Below are 20,298 nucleotides of genomic sequence, written 5' to 3'. Positions count from 1 at the left end.
GATGACTGTCCTCCCAGGTCATAGGCACTAGGATGACTGTGGCTAGAGAAGCCAATTTTTTCATTTCCATTGGCCTAGTTCTCCCATGTTTCCATGACACTCTGTGACCCAGGATCCCCAGAATCCTCCTGGACCATAGAGAACAATGAGACACAGATTAGACAATCCCTGGGGTGATGATATTGGCTTCTCCCTGATCCCTGTGGTTTGATAGTCCAGACCTGAGAGCCCATGGAGCATCCAGGGTCCTTGAGACTGCACTGCAGAAAGTCTTGAGGAAGAGAGAAGTCCTCCAGGGTCATGGTGACTAGGGTGTGTGAGGGTGTGTGAGGCTAGAGAGGATGATTTCAGGGTCCCCAATGGCTATTCCCCCTGTAACTCTGAAATATTCTGAGCTGGGATCCCCACACCCAGAGCCAGGGACGGATTCTCTCCCCAGTGAAGGAGGCTGGTGGGAAAGTGAAGATCGGGGCCTCCTTATCAACATCAAAAAATGTCACCTGCCCCTGCTCATAGTCTAGAAAAACCTGGATCCTTTTGGGAACCCAGCTCAGGGGCAGTGGGGTCTCCATAGAGATGAGAGCTTTGAACTGACCCCCGCACTGCCCCACAGCCCAGATCCCCCCCTCAGGGTTACGGCTGATCCCTCCCTTTCTTCTTACAGATTCTCTGGCAACCCCCACAGCCCAGTGTCCCTCATCCCCCACCTCCCAGGAATGTTTCCCCGAGGTGAATCCCTCACAGCCCAGCACACAGAGCTCAGTGTCAAATCTCTTAGGATTGTCTGGTAGATCTTGCCGTGTGTCTCCCCATCTGACACTTTTCTGATCATCAGCCAGGACTAGGACGGGATGAGCCGTGTCTGGATCTAGAGTCACATTCACTGATGAGAGAGAGAGAATCAGATTGTTAGGGGCAGAGCTCAGCCTGGTCCATTTCTCACACTTCCGAGGCAGCCCTGTTCTGGCTGGGATCCTGGATGAGCTTCAGCAGAGATGTCACTGCAGTTCTTCAGCTGGGGTAGTGGAAACCACTTCTGTACTTCCTAATTTGGCTATAGATGCTGCAGCTCCCTGTTCCATAGCTCGGGCTGCTTCATTCCCAGCAGCAGAAACACAGCAAAGACGGCACCAGAAGCTTTTTATTAGGAAGACAAATAGGAGGCAGATACCAACTCTGAACCCCAAAGGGAAGCTTCCTCTCCTCAATGCATCCTCCACTCCCAGGCCAGGGAGCAGAGGTGAAGATGCAGTACTGGGGAAGAGCCAGTGGTTCAAGGTCAGAAAGTAGGAGGTGCCATTGGTTGGGGCAGCCCCTTCCCAGCTCAGAGAGATGAGAGGGCTGCAGGTGACAGCACTAGAGAGACACCATCTCCCCAACCCACAAAGCAGGTGAGCTCAGCCCTGCCCAAAGGAAAGGTAGGTTGCTGGAGAAGAGCTGGGGGGAGAGTCTCCCCCCAGATGAAAGGGGAAGGATGTGACAGCCAGGAGCAGGGAGATCTCTCCACTGACTGCCTTGAATTAGAAAGGCTTGTCGATGTCAATTCAAATGACCAGGTCACAATGAAGGCAGTTCGGGGGCTGGACAGTGAGAATATGTCTGGTTATTGGTATGAGGGAGAGTTGTTTCCATGGCAATTTTCTGTTAGTTGAAGGAAAATCTCCCACAGAGCTCCCCCTTGGTGTGTGATCCCAGAGATCCCCCCTTCCCTGCTCTAGCTCAGGCGGCAAAGAGTCAGGAGAGGAAAGGGGTCACAGAGATGAGCGCACACGGTCTCTGATTTACACCACCAGACCAGGGAGCTGCTTCTCTGCCCTGAGCGCCTGAGGCCAGCCAGAGATGCCCTGGCAGTTCATCTCCCTGGCTGCTGGGAGCTGCTGTGGGGGCTACAGAAACTGCCTTTCTCCCCTGTTCCTTGCTGCAGCTCCCTGCTGGGGCTGCTCCTCTGAAAGTTAGAGAGGAAGGTCTGAACCTGAAGAGGATTGAGGTAACAGATATAAACCCGGGGGAGCTGTACACTAAGCCCACCCTTCTCTCCCTGGCCTGGGAAAAGAGAAGGGGATGGGGCACTGGGGAAGAACCAAAGAGTGGTAACTAAGAAGTGGCATTAGGAGAAGTAGCCCCTTCTCCAGCCCCTGGAGAAAGGAGGTGTCAGCATGAGAGGGGGACCTTCTCTCTCTAACAGAGAAAGAAGCAAGCAATTGAAATCAGAGATCTCAGCACACCACAGCTGAGGAGAAAGGTGGGATGCAGGTGAAGAGCAATGGGAAAGAGCCCCTCACACAGGGGAAAGGAGAGGAATGTCACAACCCTCTGAATTGAATATTTCAAAAACATCTGAATGTGTCTAGAAACATCAGGGTAAGTGTGTGTTGGTCAGTGAGAATGTTTCTGGTCATCAGTGGGTGCATGGATGGACGCACCATTGAAATTGGTATCAGGATTGTGTCGGAGAAAAACTGAGTTCTCACTATTTTGTTTAGGTACAGCAAGTCAGAGGCTTTATTATTAACTCTCACATGTGCAGAGGAGAGAGCAAGTAGGTCTCTCTCTGGTAACTAATTACAGCAAGCATTTATACCTTTCATTACAGAAATAATGAGGGACAGCTGCATTTTGTTTATACATAGGCCATCTTGATATCTCATTTCCTTACTTGTTTTGACTCTTGCCTACATACAATTAGTTTCTATACCTTATCTACACAAGGTCTTCTACACCTTATCTATACTGAGGTCACAATGACTTCTTACACAGCTCTTTCTCACCCGTCTCACACAATCCTCACACAATCCTCGCTTCTACAAATCTCGCGTTATCAGGGTTATCAGGGTCACAGCTAGCTTGACTCTTGCTAACAAAGACTGTCTCTTGCTAACGAAGCCTGACTCTTGCTAACAACCATCATGCATTGCAGTTCCCTTCTGTCAGTTCTTTTCTCTGCTTCCACAACCCCCCCCTTTTGTACTTCTAGTACAACAAACATTCTCAAATCTCTATTTGCATCAAGTCCTGGACTTCAGATTCTAAATCAGATGCTTCAACCTTAGGGGTTTTGATTGGATGCAATGATAATGCATGATTAGCATGAACATGAAAGGTATTACTATTATTACGTCTTTTACAACAACAATAACATAATCCTAAACTAACTAATAACAATACAAGCAATAACATTCCCCTAGCAATACTATAATGGGGTTGTTGTACAGCCTTTGTCATAAAGACCAATACATCATATTTCGTACATAAGGTAGATACTCTATAAGCAGTGTGAAAGGCATACTTTTCTACTTGATATACATTTTGAAGCATGTGAATTTGTCCTTGTACCTCAGAGATTTTCTGAATCTCAGGTAACAATGAAAGCAAATTTTGAAATCTATCAGATAGTAAGCTAGTCCAATTAAAGGGTATCTGGAACCTAAGGGCTACTTGAAAAACTCTATCTGCAGGCCAGTAAATGATATGATTGCCTGCAGTGGTAGTGAGATTAAAATGTATGTCTTGGGATATGGTGTCATTAACATACACACAGCTATCATTAGCTTGGAAGAGTAAGTGTCCTTTCAGGGTAGTTCCTTGTCCCCTACCCTCCCAGCAAACGTAGTCATAGTCAGTGACAACTTCTCCTGGCTTCAGTTTACGTGTACACTGAAGCTGTGGGGGTTCTAATGGGCAGAATGTCCACAGGTTACCTAACCCGATCCAAATGTCAGGTGTAATCCTAGGAGCACTAACTAAGAATCGATTGGGCATACCAGGTGGTCTAATTTCCCAGATGTCTCGATGAATTACCCAATCCCATATGCATCCTCCCCATGGACCTGGCAGGATACGGTATGTGGGAGCCCACACCCCCTGTACCGGTCCATATGCTTGGAAGGAGCACTGAGAACGTCCACACTTCCACCCAGAAAGTTTCCAAGTATGTCTCCATGGCCACAGGTCAGATGGCACTCCTGACGTGTCTGTAAGGGCAGTGGGCCAAGCCTGGTGCTCTAGATCATTCCGAATGGCCATTAGCTGGTCATTCAAGAAATCCTGAATCTCTGAGCATGCTAGATCCCACTGCAATGCCTTCCCAGCCTCAGTGATATTCAATACCATCTCTGTCAGTAACTTCTGGGTCATAGAACTAAGGGCGGAGATAACATGTAACTCACCAACTCCAGCCTGTACCTGGGTTAGTTGTGCTCCAGAAACAAGGCCTATGGCCTTCTCTAGTTGGCCCAATTTCTCATCATTGGAATGTGTAGTACTGTTTGTATCTGGATAAGTTACAGTGGTGGTGGCAAGGGTCAAGGGACTAGTGGTAGGTGTAGTCTTTGTAGTGGCAAGGCGTTTTTGATATTTATCATCTGAAAGCCAATTAGGGAGGGCAGTGCATCCTGAAGGTACCTGTCCATAAGCACAAAGCCCTGATCCTGGAAAGAATCCACCCCACCACTGGACCCCACATTCCCAGGAATGTTCCCCACAGTTCCCTCCTTGCCAATAAACAATACTTCGTTTCTTCCACCAGGGCCAGTTCTTAATGTCTTTTGTAGTTAGAAAGTTCTGGACTTTGGTGGTTTCAGCAGAGTGAGTGTTTCTTCTTTTCTTCTTGAAAAGCAGTTGTGATTCACCATAATACCGGGGAGAGGTTACTAGCACTTCACCCTGTACTGGTGTGATTCCTGTAAAAGAATTCAAAGGCACAGTAGATCTGTCAGTGGACAAGGGAGAGGTTACTAGCACTTCACCTTGTCCTCTTTCCCTGCTGTCCAGGAGGCACAGCAGAGTTAGCAGGAGAAATAGGCTGATCAGCAGCTGGAGAATCCTCTCCAGGCGGAGGGGTCTTTTTGCAGTGTGAAGCATGGGTCCAGGTGGGCAGTCCTTGGCACTTCACAGCAGTGTTGGTAGTTAGCAGGACTTGGAAAGGAACTTTCCAGCGTGGAGCCAGGGCAGTCTTTCGCTGATGGACCTTTATGTAGACCCAGTCTCCTGGTTCCAGCGAGTGGCAGGGCTGCACAGGATCCTTGGGTAGTGCTTCTTTCACCTGTGTATAGAAAGACTTAACACATTTCATTAGTGCCTGACAATACTTAAGCATTGTGTCCTCCATTAAATGAATGTCCATCTGAGCTAGGGTCAGTGGGGGCGCAGTTGGTAGTCTCATCGGGCGACCTGTCAGAATCTCATGAGGGCTGAGTCCAGTCTTTCGATTGGGAGTGGCCCTCATACTCATTAGTGCCAGAGGAAGGGCATCTGGCCACTTCAAGTTTGTTTCAGCACAAATCTTGGCCAGTTTATTTTTCAGAATTCCATTCTGGCGTTCCACTGTCCCAGCAGACTGCGGATGGTGGGGGCAGTGAAGGTTGTGTTGAGTCTGCAAAGCTGCACATAACTCTTTTACAATCTGTCCAGTAAAATGAGTTCCACGGTCACTGTTGATACTCACAGGGATGCCAAATCGTGGTACAAAATCTTTAAGCAGAAGTTTCACAACAGTCCTGGCATCTGCTTTCCTGCAGGGAAAAGCTTCAACCCAATTTGAAAATACATCCACCAAAACCAATACATATTCATAGCCACAACATTTAGACAGTTGAATAAAATCAATCTGAATATTTACGAAAGGTCCCCAAGGGGGAGGGTGAGCTGCCTGCCTAACTTTAACAGCTTTACCAATGTTATGCTGCTGACAAATCACACATTGTTGACAGTAGTGATGTGCAATGACTGGGAACCCGAACGCACACCAATCTCGGTTAACTGCAGCAACCATCCCCCCTTTGCTCACGTGAGCCATTCCGTGGTATACACGAGCAAGATAGGGCATTAGCATCTTCGGTGCAACCAGGCGACCAGCTGGGGCATGCCAAAGATGATCAGGGTGTAGAATATAGCCATTAGCACTCCAAAAACGTTTCTCAGCTGCCGGTGTTGCTTCCTGGATCTTGGCCAGATCCTCAAGGGAGGCTAGTGGAGGCTGTTCAATCAAAGCACAAGTATATTCAGCCTGAGGTGCAGAAAGGGCCGCTGCTTTGGCTGCAGAGTCTGCCAAAGCATTTCCACGGGTAACTTCATCATGAGGGGTCTGGTGAGCTGTACATTTCACGACAGCTATAGCTTTGGGCAATAAAAGAGCATCTAAAAGAGCAGAGACATACAGACTGTTCTTAATAGGAGAACCAGTGGATGTAAGAAAACCTCTATACTTCCAGAGCAACCCATAATCATGTACCACTCCAAAAGCATAACGAGAGTCTGTATAGATTGTAACTGCTTGATCCTGAGCGAGAATGCAGGCTCGAGTTAAAGCCACAAGTTCGGCCACTTGAGCAGAAAACACAGAAGGAAGGAAAGCACTTTCAATAACAGCATGTGCAGAACACACAGCATAACCAGCAACCAATTTGCCCTTAGAATCTCGCGAGCACGAACCACGAACCATCTACAAAGTAAATAAGATCAGGATTTTGCAAAGGCACATCTAGTAAATCATCTCTTGGACGAGAGAGAACCGATGTCACAGACACACAGTCATGTGGGTCTCCGTCTTTGGGCCCAGGCAACAAGGAGGCAGGATTTAGAACAGGGCAACGAGCCAAAGTAATATGAGATGAAGACAACAAGACAAGCTCATATTTTGTAAGACGAGAAGTGGATAGATGCTGTGTCTTAGATTTTAACAAGAGAGCAGCCACAGCATGAGGAACAGCAACAATCAAAGGAGATCCTAAGACAATAGATTCAGATACCTGAACAGCAAGAGCTGCTGCAGCTACAGCACGCAGGCAAGGGGGAAATCCAGCTGCCACAGCGTCTAGGGCAGTACTGTAATAAGCAATGGGACGGTGTTTGTCTCCGTGCCTTTGCGTTAATACAGCCAAAGCAATCCCATTACGCTCATGACAGAAAAGAGTGAATGGTTTAGCATAATCAGGAAGTCCCAGGGCTGGTGCACTGGACAGACTTTGCTTGATAGCAACAAAAGCTTGTTCAGCCTCTGGAGACCAAGGAAGAGGCTCAGGGGTACCTGACTTAGTCAGATCCTGTAAGGGTTTAATCATTGTTGCATAGCCTAAAATCCATTGTCTACAGTACCCAGTCATGCCAAGAAAAGTACGCATTTGAGAAATAGTTCCAGGCCTCTTAAAGGAATCTGGAGTGCATGTGCCACACTTCTAGTAAGATAACGGGTACTTTCCTCAGAGGGATTAGAATCAGGGGAGCTACTGGGAGGCTCAGAATCACCTCTTTGTGGTGAAGAGGAGGCTTCTCTCCCAGGGGAAGAGAGAACAATGTGTGCAGCTGATACATGCAGTGGTGAAACTGGCACTGCCGGGTGAGATTCGTTAGCAGACCCATGCTGTGCAGGGGGAGGAGGCAGCACGGGCTGCTGCTGCTGAATGTTACTGAAGAAATCTAAAATATCCTCAGCAGTTTCCTCCTCACTGTCAGACCTAACTAATTGGGGATAAAGGGGAGCAGAAGGAATTGCTTGAACAGGATTAGGATACACAGGAGCAGAAGGAATCGCTCTAGGGGTTAAACAGCTGGATGCCTTGCATTTAAGCTGTAAATGTTGCACTTGGGCTTTTAACTTTTCCTGGGAGTCCTTTAGACTCCGCACTCGAGACTCGTGGAGTCTCTTTGTTGCTTCCTCCCACCAACAGACAAATTGCTCCCACTGTGTAACAGAGGCTTTTGGTGAAGCCAGAGTTTCTTTAAGGTATTTAAGTTTGTCTAAATCAAAGGTACCTTCTAGTGGACATTGTTTAGATGGATTTGCACGCGTGTAAAGATTCCAATTATCTAAATACCTGCAGGTTTTCGGGCCATAATGTACGTACATGAAATAAGCTGGGGTACCCTTAGGGGGTGAGAGGGAAGACTTAGACTGTCCCCCACCCATTTTCCAATCACACACTCAAAGGGGGAAGGATGCCCTGTCCGCGCTAGCGGCTCATAAACTAAGGACTCTCCCTACAGGGTATTCACACAGGAGTGACTAACGAGGATAGCCATGACCCCCTACACCTCCCTTCAGCAAAGAGCGTCGGCTAATCTCAGAGAGAAAGCGCCGCTTACTCTGTTGCATCCAGTGAGATGGTCAGACTGTCAGTGGCTCACACGGAGAGGAAAAGGGGAGGGAAGATGGGTGCACACACTCCTAGACCCAGGTAGCCTCCTCGCCGGACGATGCCAGGCCGAGTCAACCTACATGGGTCGGATCTCCTAAAAGATCCTCTAGTTACCGGGCTTGCGTTAGAGTAGTTCTGGTCACAAGCCAAAAGACTTCGCAGAGTACTCTGGGCGTCTTCCGGTAACACTCAATTCACACTGTGTACACACACACACACACACCAACATACCAAGGCCTTCTACCAGGTACTACTCCTGAGTACCTCCAGGTACTATTCCCAAGTACCTTGATGCATCACTTGAGGCGGTAAAAACCCCTCTTGAGGCAGTAACAACTCCTCAATACAGGTGCAAACCCTATGCACCTAGCATATGCTTACAGGGGGCGGCAAACAATTCCCCTATTACGCCGCTCAGCATCTGACCTTGCTGCACAGTCAATAAGTTCGGATGGCGTGAGCCCAACAGGGGCAGACGGCCCCACGGACAGTCCTCCTCCGACACCCCAATAGAGATTTCAAAAGGTCTCTTACCTCTATTGTGGCGCCATGGGGTTCGAAGGGGAACGATCCGTAGCAGCTGCCGTTGCCTCAGTGGGCGTTGCCATCCCGGACGAGCCCCCAAATTGTCGGAGAAAAACTGAGTTCTCACTATTTTGTTTAGGTACAGCAAGTCAGAGGCTTTATTATTAACTCTCACATGTGCAGAGGAGAGAGCAAGTAGGTCTCTCTCTGGTAACTAATTACAGCAAGCATTTATACCTTTCATTACAGAAATAATGAGGGACAGCTGCATTTTGTTTATACATAGGCCATCTTGATATCTCATTTCCTTACTTGTTTTGACTCTTGCCTACATACAATTAGTTTCTATACCTTATCTACACAAGGTCTTCTACACCTTATCTATACTGAGGTCACAATGACTTCTTACACAGCTCTTTCTCACCCGTCTCACACAATCCTCACACAATCCTCGCTTCTACAAATCTCGCGTTATCAGGGTTATCAGGGTCACAGCTAGCTTGACTCTTGCAAACAAAGACTGTCTCTTGCTAACGAAGCCTGACTCTTGCTAACAACCATCATGCATTGCAGTTCCCTTCTGTCAGTTCTTTTCTCTGCTTCCACAACCGTTTGTGTGACTTCACCTTGGGATCTTCTTAGTATTTCATGTTTGCATGTTATTTTTAGAACCATGTGTCATGGTCAGTGTTGGTTTGGTTTGTAACTGTAGCTATATTTTCATGTGTTTTTTCTCTTAATGGAATGATAATCTCCCCCTGAAATCTCACCTGGTCTGAAGGATCGTAGTAATTTCTCTCTTTCTGTCTCCAGTTTGCAGCAGAAAGTGTCTGGAGAGGGAAAGTATATAGTGTCAAGTATCAGGGGGTAGCCGTGTTAGTCTGTATCTACAAAAACAACAAGGAGTCTGGTGGCACCTTAAAGACTAACAGATTTATTTGGGCATAAGCGTTCATGGGTAAAAACGAAGAAGTAAGGTTTTTACCCATGAAAGCTTATGCCCAAATAAATCTGTTAGTCTTTAAGGTGCCACCAGACTCCTTGTTGTTTTTGGAAAGTATATAGGAGATGAGATTTCAGGCTGTCATATCCATAATGGCAGTCCCACTTTTAACTGACATAACTATGTTTTAATTATATGAGAAAAACAGTTGAAGAGAGACCAGCAGTATATGGGGAGGCTAAACAGCTCTGGAGCACGTGCCCTGCAGTTCTGTACTTGAGAGAGAGAAACTGAGGTACTCCAAATTTTGCTATATTTTTATCTTATTGATTTTACCAAAGTTCATAGAGTGAATCAGGGTAATACACCCTTGCTGATGGGTCCCTGCTATATCTGCTCAATTCAGCTATTTCTCCCTTTTTATTAAATAGATTATGAACCAACTGGCCCAGAGACCATCTCCTCCCACAGTTGAAGACCCACATACTGATTTCTCCTCCTAGATCCCTTCTGTGTACCTTTGAACTTTCTCAGAGTCTCCATTACAGCAATATTTTTCTGAGAGAAATCACTGAGTCTCTTTTCCAGCTCAGGAGAAATCTCCACTGGCTGCTGAAACTTCCCCTTCTCACACCTGGAGAGAGAGAATTTCACATTATTACATTTCATTCACTGACTCATTATAATTCATTGCTACTGGGGAAGCTAATGCTTTATGGGGCTTGGAGTCAGAATTACCCCACTTCTCTCAGCCTCAGAGCAGGTGCAGCATAGGCCATGTCTGTGCAACCTTCCCCCAAAGGCCCCACTTATGTTTTTCACTCTGGTCTGGACAGAGCAGATCTGCAGATAAAAAGGGAATTGAATCTCCATGACCAATTCACTCCTTCGTCTCCATGAGCTAATCCTGGTATGTTCCCATGTTTCTTGCATGCATATTGTTATGGGATCTTTCTTTCAGGAACTAGACTGAGACCTCAGACCTCTCCCTGACCCCTCGATACCAGCTTATTTCACACAGGTCTCCAACAGTCCCCAGAGGGAAAAGTTGCTTGGACGCTGCTGACAAGGGCATGATTGTAACTAGTGCCCTAGAGGTGAAAGGCTTCTATTGCATTCCCAGAACTGTGAGGCAACCAGTCCCTCAATGATGTCACATCTGCAGGAAATACTTTAGGTCAATCTTTCCCACTGAATAGATAATTCCAGAGTCCTTTATAAAAGGGTGAGAACCTCAGGATTAAGTTCACCACTGAGATTTGTTTCCAAAATGTGACCCTGCCTCACATTTTGCTGTAGAGCTCAGGGGAAATGTGGAGGCAACATGCTCCCCAAGCCCTTTCATAGGATAATGAAACATAAGGGAGCGAGAAAGAGCCACGTACCTGTTCAAGGTGCTTCTGAAATCCTAGAAGGGAGAGAGACAGAAAAACAACCTTAGTCCCACATGACACGATTGCCACAAACTAGGGATCCCAGGGAAGGGATTTTTCAGCCGAGGAAAAGAGGCACTGCCCTGGCTCCAGAGCCATGGATCCGCTGACTTAATGTCATCTCTGACATAAATGAGTCTGTAATTCTTCAAAGCACATCCGTAATTCACATTTCAGGAATGCACACACTGAATTACACTGTGATCTCTGACTGCTGGACTCCAGTGCCCATGATTCAGGAACTGTGCTGTCCCTTTGCAGGGATCTGGGATTTTTCTAACTCAGTCTCACCTGCAGGAATTCATTGGCTGGCTTCTGACACTTCCCCTCCAGCTCACTGATCTGGTCACTGAGACAGGAAATCTTCTCAGAGAGTTTAGTGACATTCTCATTCTGTATCTTCAAAATCTCCTTTTCCAGGTTTTCTAGCCTGGCCAGCAGAGTCGCTCTCGTTTCAGCTGCAGTTGCTGAAATTCAGATAAAATCTTCTGCCTCTCGGTTTGTGTCTGCATCTGGTTGGAGTTTTATTAAGGAAAGGAGAGGTAAGAGTTAGAGAAAGAAGCTATGGCCCTTTCTTGGAGTTCTGAGTGTGCAGGAGAGAGAATTTCTTTGCAATAAGATGTCTAACACTTGCCTATACTCTGTGGATACTAAGGAAAGGATTTTCTAACACCATCCCACTTGGCCCTAATATCTCTTTCTGGGATGTTTCCAAGTCTGACATGGTCAGAGCACTGTGTGATTAGAGGCCTGTGGCTATCCTGATCCAGAGCAGCAGCAGGCAGGACTCAGCACTACATTGAAAGGAGATGCCAGGAGAGAAAAAGAAATAAACAACCCAAGAAATGCCTGCAGACATGGGCAGTGAGCCCTGTATGGGACACAGTCCGCTCACCTTGGGAGTTCTGTGAAAGCAACAAGGACTAGAAATTAACTGATTGATTGGAATGAGTTAGATTGTCTTGGATTCTGCAGAATATGATGTGGAAGAGGGTTTCTCAGGGCCTGTGTGTGTGTATGTGTGTGTACAGACACACAACTCTAATACAACCACCCATGGTCATGGAGAAACAGAAAGAAGTCCACATTCCCCAAGGCCACAGAGGGAACTGCCTACAAACAGACGCCCCACCGCAAGTCCCTGCAGATTAGTCCCAATGGGAACCTACCAGATACTTCTGACTTTTTCCCTCTCCAGTCGCTTTAAATCCCAGCAGCTTTTCTCTCTCTTCCCTCAGAGTCTCCAAATGGGCCTGGATCTTTTCCTGAAGAGATAAAACAATTTGGGTGGTCTGAGCTTGAAAGTGTTTGTGGAGGAGGGTGTTTGTCCATCCCAAGCCAAGACATTTGGCCCTACTAGGTTTATGACATCAGAGACACCAAGGAAATGAAATCTCATTAATGGAGACTGGGAGACTGTTTGAAATTATTTGTCCTCTTTCTTCAGTGAGTTAAACAAACAGGAAAAGGGATTCATATGGTGGTATAAGAATAAGATTTTGCTTAAAAAGTGATACAAACCTCAGACAAATACAGGAGTTAGAAACATGTGCTGGGATTCTCAAAGGAGCCCAATTCCCATTGAATTTCAACCCTTAAACCCCGGGGATTATACAGGTTGGACAGAACTGGTCTAAATGTAAGGGGAGCGTTGGCTCTTTACTAAAACTCAGTGTTGGTTTTTTGGTTGGCTAGCTCCCAGTACCAAAAGAAAGGGGAAGGATCGATGGGAAATCAGGACCCTTCCCTGAGACTGACAGTCCCGAGGGGAAATGGGGAAAGGCCAATGCTCCAGGTCAGCCTATTTGACAGAGTGAGCAGGCTAATGAGGGAGTCGGGAGGCCAGGGTGGTCCCGTCCTACGAGCGAGCTGGAATTGCTTGGATCAGACAGAGTGGGGTCGAGCTAAGTAAAGAGCAGGGTCCTGAGCTGAGCTGGGAGCAGAGTCATGCCAACCAGAGAAGCAGCCCAGGGAGCAGGTCAGTGCTGAGAGCAGGACTGCAGCAACAAAAGCCAGAGAAGCACCCCAGGGAGCAAATCCGTGCTGGGAGCAGAGCAACAGAAGCAGCCCCGAGAGCAGTCCTGTGCTGGGAGAACTGAAACAGCCAGAGCCAGAGGGGGCAGAAAAAGCAGTCCCTGGGCTGGAGGCAAAGCAGCATCAGTGCTGAGGCAGAGTGGAGCTGGAGCTGGGGCTGGAGCAGTCCGGAGCCGGGTGCGGTGAGCAGCCAGCTGGATAGAGTGAGGGGGGACCCTGGGCCACAGGCTCAGCGCAGGGAGACCCCACCATCCAAGAGGCCTCGCAGGTCAGACTTTGAGGGGGGCAGCGGCTGATGCTGGGAAGAAGGGTCCTGCCACCTAGAGCCTGAGGGCATGTGGCCACCACCAGAGCAAGTATCCAACCCGCAGCATCCCTGCAGCACTGCCAGGGCCTGAGAAGAAGGCCTGGGATGTGTGAGGAACAGACTGTGAACTGCCCTTGCATTCCAGAGATTGCTGGTTGTGATGTCTCTGTGCAACAGAGTGGGATGATGTGTTTTCCTTTTACCTTTCCCATTTTCCTTATTTTTTTTAATCAATTGTTGTTTAATAAATTGTATTTGCTTTGAACTATGATCAGTGGGTCAGGGAAGTGTTCAGTGCAGACAGAGCACCCCGGAGTGGGGACACCATAGCCCCTGCCCTAAGTGACCACGACAAGGTTGTGGGTCGAGCCCCCAGGAATCCTGGGCCCAGCCTTGATGGGGTTACAAGGACTCTGCCACACAGGAGAGTGGAAGGGGAGCCCTTGAGGTCAGGCAGGCCTCTGGGCAAAGGAAGGGGGAGCGAGGACTCAGATCCTTTCGCTAGCCCACTTCACCAGGGTAGTGTATAAACCAGGAAAGTTCCCCACAATAGCGGGCCCATTTCCCTGCTTATGTAAGCACAAGGGCAAACCCTCTTTGACGGGCTAGTTTGTATTAAGAATTGTTGGGATTTGACCAAATGCTGTCCTGAACATTTTCATTTGCAATTCCCTCTGGCTAGCTACCCAAGATTCCCTAGAAAGCCTCAAAGAAGCAATGGATTCTGGGAGATTTCAAAAGGCTACATTATGTGACTCCTGGAACCACTCTGGCTGGTCCTTGCCCACACACACAATAAAACAGTTCAGACTGGCACAGGACAGCATGGCCCAGGGGTTAGTTTTGCTACAATCCAGTCTAATCCCAATGGTATTTGGCATGGACCTGCGCTCTCTGGAGCCCTCTTGTGGGCGGACTCAAGGTGTTCGGGGTCCACACAGTGTTTAGCACAGTGACCTCCTCTAGTGCAGACCATCATCGGAGTTAAATGCTCATGAAGCAGCATGGGAGTTCAGAATCCCAGTGGGAAACCTCATCACCCTGCTGGGCCTGGGACCTTTATCAAAGAGTTTTTCACTTCCAGTGGCCACAGTTCATCACTGCCAAGTGCTGGTGGGTCATAAAAATGGTCAAGTGCAGTGGCTCTCAACCTTTCCAGACTACTGTACCCCTTTCAGGTGTCTGATTCATCTTGTGTACCCCCAAGTTTCACCTCACTACTTGCTTACAAAATCAGACATAAATATACAAAAGTGTCACTGCACACTGTTACTGAAAGTTTGTTTATTTTCTCATTTTTACCATAGAATTATCAAATAAATCAATTAGAATATAAATATTGTACTTATATTTCAGCGTATAGTATATAGTGCAGTATAAACAAGTCATTGTCTGTATGAAATTTTAATTTGTACTGACTTTGCTAGTGCTTTTTATGTAGCCTGTTGTAAAACTAGGCAAATATTTAGATGAGTTGATGTGCCCCTTGAATGACCTCTGCACACCGACAGGGCGTACCCCTGGTTGAGAACTACTGGTCTAGTGATTAGGGCTCTGAGTCTTGGGAGGGGTGGGTTCTATTTCCACTTCTGACACAGACCTGCTGAGTGACCTTGGGCAAGTCACTGCTCCTCTCTGTCCCTCTGTTTCCCCTCCCACCCTTTCTCTGTCTTGTCTAGTTAGACTGTAAACTGCTCAGAGCAGGGATTGTCCCTCCCTGGGTTTTGTGCAGGGCCAAGTACAATGGAAGTCAGATCTTGTTTGGGGTCTTTAGGGGCTACATTTATGTAAATAACAGTAATAAACACTGTGATACAAATCAGAAACAATAACAACAGATTGTAACCCGTAGAGATTGGCCTGCAGCTCATGTGATTTAAACCTAACTGATCATTTAACAGCGTCAGTTGAGTTGGAACTAGATTTGAAATAGCTTCAGCTCCCCAGAGAAATGTTTCCCACAACCGTAATCTTTAATATCTTCATTTTTGCCTCTTTTGCCATATTGCCCTGTACATTTCTTTCAATGCCATTTTTCATACACTTAAGGTGTGACAGAGTTGAATGATGCGGTTACATCAGTAGCTGTAGTAGGGAAAAATCAAGTATAACTGGCAAGTTGTGGTGAAATAACTTGTAATTAAAATTCTATTTAGAATGAAATAGACTGGACAGAGGTGCCCTACCTTGTTCTCCTGGGCAGGCCTCTATGGGTACCATGGTGTGAGTCCGGGATCTGTCACATATCACACACATGGGGGTTTAATCCTCTTCACAGAACAGCTGAGAGATTCTAGGTGCTCCCCACACCTCTTCTCCCTTCCTGCTCCCTTTGCTGCCTGTAAACTCAGCCTTGGCTATTCGTAGAACATAAGCCAGATGCCTGTTCGCCTGAGGTTTCTCTGCTGACCAGTTTCTCTGCACTGAGGACAACATAGACTGTAGTGGATGCCTCCCAGAACTGTGTGAGAGCTCACTGGTAACATTACAGCTCTTGAGACTTTTCAGAAAAGTGTCCCAATAGGACGTTGGTCCCAAAAATCAGTCCCTGTGCTGGTGTTGGGGGGTGCAGGGCTCCCCACAGCAGCCCAGTCTCCCTGGGTGGCTCTTACCGTGGCCTGGCTCCAGCTTCTGGCCTGGCCAGGGGGTGGGGCCTTGCGGGAAAGAGGAGGCGCAGGGGGCTCCGGGAAGAGGACCATCAGGAAAAGGCTGGGGATGTGCTTCACGGCAGGTGAGCTGCTCACCGTATCACCCTGCCACCAACACTCCACACCTGCCCAAGGCTACTATGCCCATGTTAAAAAGGGGATGGGCATGGCCATTCTGGGGAGGCACAATCTAAAGGGGAGGACACGTGACCACCCCCGATTTTCCTCTGCCCAGCCTGGATCCATCACGCTCTACCACACACGTTAACTGCAAGGGGGTGTCTTTCCTTCTCCTGCTGTGCCACCGGCACTTTCAGCCACTCTGCCTGGTAGCTGGGCTGGGCTGGGAGTGGGTTCTCACATGGCTGAGGGTGTCCTCTCCGGGTTGGGTACTTGACTCTGTGAAGTGCAGCAGCTGTCTGAGATAGTGAGGCTAGCTGCGAGGGGGGAAGGGGGAGGCTGTTAGCCCCTGGGCCCGGGCAGGGTAAGCTGCTGTGAGAAGCTGCTGGTCCCACCCCTTCCACTTCCCGCCCAGGCCTAGCTGCCAGGAACAGGGGATGAGCATGCCAGGGGCAGGGGGCAGGGGCAGTGGGAGAACAAAGCCCCTCTCTCCCCCCACCCCACCCCGGGCAGGCCAATTTGGCGGGGGGCATTTGACCCGGCATGCCCACCAAAAGACATTGCCTCTGGCCCTCTCACTTTTGAAAGTGAGGGGTCCATGGGCCTCTTGTCCCCCCTCCCTGGTTCCAGCACCCCTGCCTGTGATGCTGAGTCTGCAGGGGCAGGGACTGTGTGTCTAAGGAGTGATATTAAATTTAAATACTAGAAAGGTGGTTAATCTGGAATCAATGTTTTAAATGCCTGATTCTCATTTACACTAATGCTGTTCTTGGCAGAAATCACAAATTTCAAAGGGGGGGTATTGCTACTGTCTGCCTCTGCCAAAGGAGTATTTTTATTTCTTTATTTGGGGGAAATACAATCTGAGCACAGCCAAAAATTCGGAAGGTGCCAAACTGTTTTTGAAAAATAAATAAATTACACATCCAAATGCTTCCTGTGGAGGTGTGTGGAGGGGAGTTGTTAGGGAGAAGAGGAGTGGGGGATGGGAATAAATGGGAATAGGTAGTAGGGGCGCGGTAACTCACTTTTGCCTGTTCAATGAAAAATGTCTACAGCCCCTGCACAGTATGTTTTATACAGAGAGAACAAAGGAGTCGTGCTGCTCCCAGCTGGCTTCCTACCTCCCCTTGGTGTGTGTTTATCTGGATAGACTGTTAGCTCTTGCCTGGAAGCAGAGTGGGAGCTAGAGCAGCCCCTGAAGCCAGCGACCCAGCCAGGCCCCTGGAGGAGCAGATTCCACCAAAGGTGGAAAGGTGTCCTACAGCCATATCTGCCCTCCCTCTCTGATCCTGTTATGTGCTCAGTTCAGCCGGGATGGAGAGTAAATGACTCTGGTCTATTTAATGCACCATGTGAACAGAACCCGTGTTTCAGACAGGGAGAGCAAATGGGACATGCTGCCCCCTCCCACCTTCTCTTTGTGTCTACTCAGTTTAATAGATTACAAGCTCTTTGGGGGCAGGGACAGCCAAGCTGCCAGCACAGATTTGTGTATCATGTGTATTTTCTTGCTGAGCCCACTGATCTCTTTCCTTCCTGCCACACACAGGCTGGGGAGAGGTGGACCCCCAGAACAGTAGTTCTGGGAGTGAACACCCCATTGAGATCCATGAGACAGTTCCCTCTTCTCAGAGCTTTTGTCTCAGGCTCTCGACAGACTCAGGCACATGTCACTGTATCTGTTCTGCTTGGGCCACATTTTCAAGGTTTTCTTTTCAATCCTCTGGGCTAGAGTGTTACTTTTTGGTTGCTGACTTCTTTTATAATGAAACCAGAGGGTCACTTTTAATCAGGTGACTCCAGAGATGGATCTCTAGGTAAGAGATCTTAAGTCCACTCCTGCACTTATGCTCCATACAACACTGAGGGCTGCTGTGCTTACCATGGATGTGAATGCCCTGCTGGCAGTGCCTGGCCTGTAAGGGGTGTGGTGGGAGCAACCAAAGTCTTTCAGAATTGCCGGGGGGTGCTTGATTCCTGCTCAGCCCCAGGCCCTGCCCCCACTCCACCCCTACTGCCAAGCCCCAACCCGCCTCTTCCCACCCCTGCTCTACCCTGCCCTGCCTCTTCTGCCCTGCCTCTTCTTGGCCACTCCCCCAAGCACACCCCACCGTTGCTCCTTGCACTCTACCCAGGGCTTACTGCATGCCACTGAACAGCTGATTGCAGTGGGCAGAAGGTGTTGGGGGGAGGGGGAGGAGCTGATTGCTGGGGCCCACCAGTGGGTGGGATGCTCTGGGGGGGGCAAGAGTTGATCTGGGGGGCTGCTGGTGGGTGCTGAACACCCACTATTTTTTTTCCATGAGTGTTCCAACCCCAGAGCACCCACAGAGTCAGTGCCTATGGGAGAAGCCCATTCCCTCCATTCCTGGCCTGGCAGCAGCACAGATACCTCCAGTTTCAGTCCTGTGTGTGAGGGAAAGTGCCTCACACAGAGCTCTAGTGACCACATCTCTCTAATGAACGGTGCAGGGTTAAGAGGTTGGGCAGGATCGGTAGCCAGGGCTCCCTGCACCTGTCCAGAGGGAGGGGGAGATTTAGGTAGAGCAAGAGACAGAGAAAATCTGGGAAAGTGGGAGAGTCTGTGGATGTGAGAGGCTTAGTCAGAAAAGGGAAGGATTGAATTAACCAGGATCCAGACTGTTTCCTACCTTGTATTTCTGGGCAGCCTCCTCCATGAGAATCATTGTGTGAGCACCATGCTCTGGGGATCTCTCACAAACCACACACAAGGCTTCCCCGTCCTCTTCACAGAACAGATCCAGGGTTTTATTGTGTCTCTCACACAATTTCTCTTTTCCTGGTTTTAAATCCATTTGTTTAATTTTGTCAACTATATTTGCTAGCTGATAGTTGGGCCGGAGAGTCCCTTTCCGGATGAGGGCTCTGCAGTTGGGGCAGCATACAGGGTCATAGTCCCCCTCTGCCCACGTCTCGTAGTGCTGAGTGATGCAGACTCGGCAGAAGTTGTGCCCACAGTGTATGGACACTGGGTCTGTCAGATACTTCAGGCAGATGGGACATTTGATTTCATCTTCAATTTCCTCTACGGGTGTCACAGAGGCCATGGCTGCTCGGCTCTCTTGGCTTCTGTTCTCTCTGCCTCCTGCTCTGCATCAGAAATGGTTTTGCTGGTAATGGGAGGTTCCTGTTACACCTTGTATCAGCTGCCCACAGGAGCAGACTGAGGTGAAGGAAAAGGAGAGGCTGGGAGGAGGAGCTGGAGGAACATAAAAAAAGAAGGAAGAAGGAATTATGTGACACAAGGAATGGGGGCAGTGGGATGGGAAGAAGCAGAAAGGGAATGAAAGTAAAAGTGAGGAAGGAAACAAACAAACAAGAATGCAAAACCTTAAACTAAGGCTTTGTCTACACAGTAAGCACCCAGGGGGTAGGGAGGGACTGTACCTGTCTGATTAGCTCAAGGCACCACCTTTGCTGGCACAGATGCACAGCTATTGTTAGTGTGCTAGCTCGAGGAGAACCAGCATGTGTATGTCTACCCGAGATGGGAATCACACCCTCCCACCCCCACATGCTGTATAGACGTACCCTCAGTCAAACCAGGACATTCTTCATTCATAATAAGGGTGTCAGCAGACACTTGCACTGAAGTAAGAATAGGTGGGAACTAAACCCAGTTGGATTATTTTAGTGATTTTTTTTTCTTGGTAAACATCTAGCCATCCACCTGGGACCAGCAGGGCTATAGGGGTTCCCGGGGTTAAGGTCACAGGCAGTTTGTGTGCTCGTGATAAGGAAAAAACACCTCTGCAACTCATTAATCAGGAGCAACCCTTGAACTGAAGGGTGATTTTATGGTGAATTGTCTAAGCTTTATTACTTTACAATCTAAAGTTTACAATCCAGGCCATTCAAAACTCCAGAGAAGACCTAGAAAGAAGATTTTAGTTTTGAACTTTGTAAAACTTCATATACAGAAGGGAAATTAACAATCCTTCACGTCTCAGCACTTTCAGCTGCCTCTGTGTCTTCCCTTCATTTTTTCTCCATGGACTAATATTGAGCTCATGATCACTCTATAGACTGGATTTGCTGGGGGCAAACATGAGTGAGAGATCCTGAGTTTGGTTTGCCTGACTGCAGGGAGAGGAGTGTCAGCTCGGGGAGAAGGGGAGTGTTAAGTGCAGAA

At 48.2% G+C, this 20,298-nt stretch overlaps 1 pseudogene; it reads right to left on the bottom strand.

Annotated features, from left to right (window-relative positions):
* Positions 1-347: 347 nt before the first annotated feature.
* On the bottom strand, positions 348-19,213 carry LOC128847885 (tripartite motif-containing protein 10-like; annotated as a pseudogene).
* Positions 19,214-20,298: the final 1,085 nt, after the last annotated feature.

This window comes from Malaclemys terrapin, chromosome 13, assembly GCF_027887155.1.
Source record: "Malaclemys terrapin pileata isolate rMalTer1 chromosome 13, rMalTer1.hap1, whole genome shotgun sequence".
Lineage (NCBI taxonomy): Eukaryota > Metazoa > Chordata > Testudines > Emydidae > Malaclemys > Malaclemys terrapin.
The sequence above is the reverse complement of the archived record's forward strand: the minus strand, read 5'-3'. Positions and strand labels throughout refer to the sequence as shown.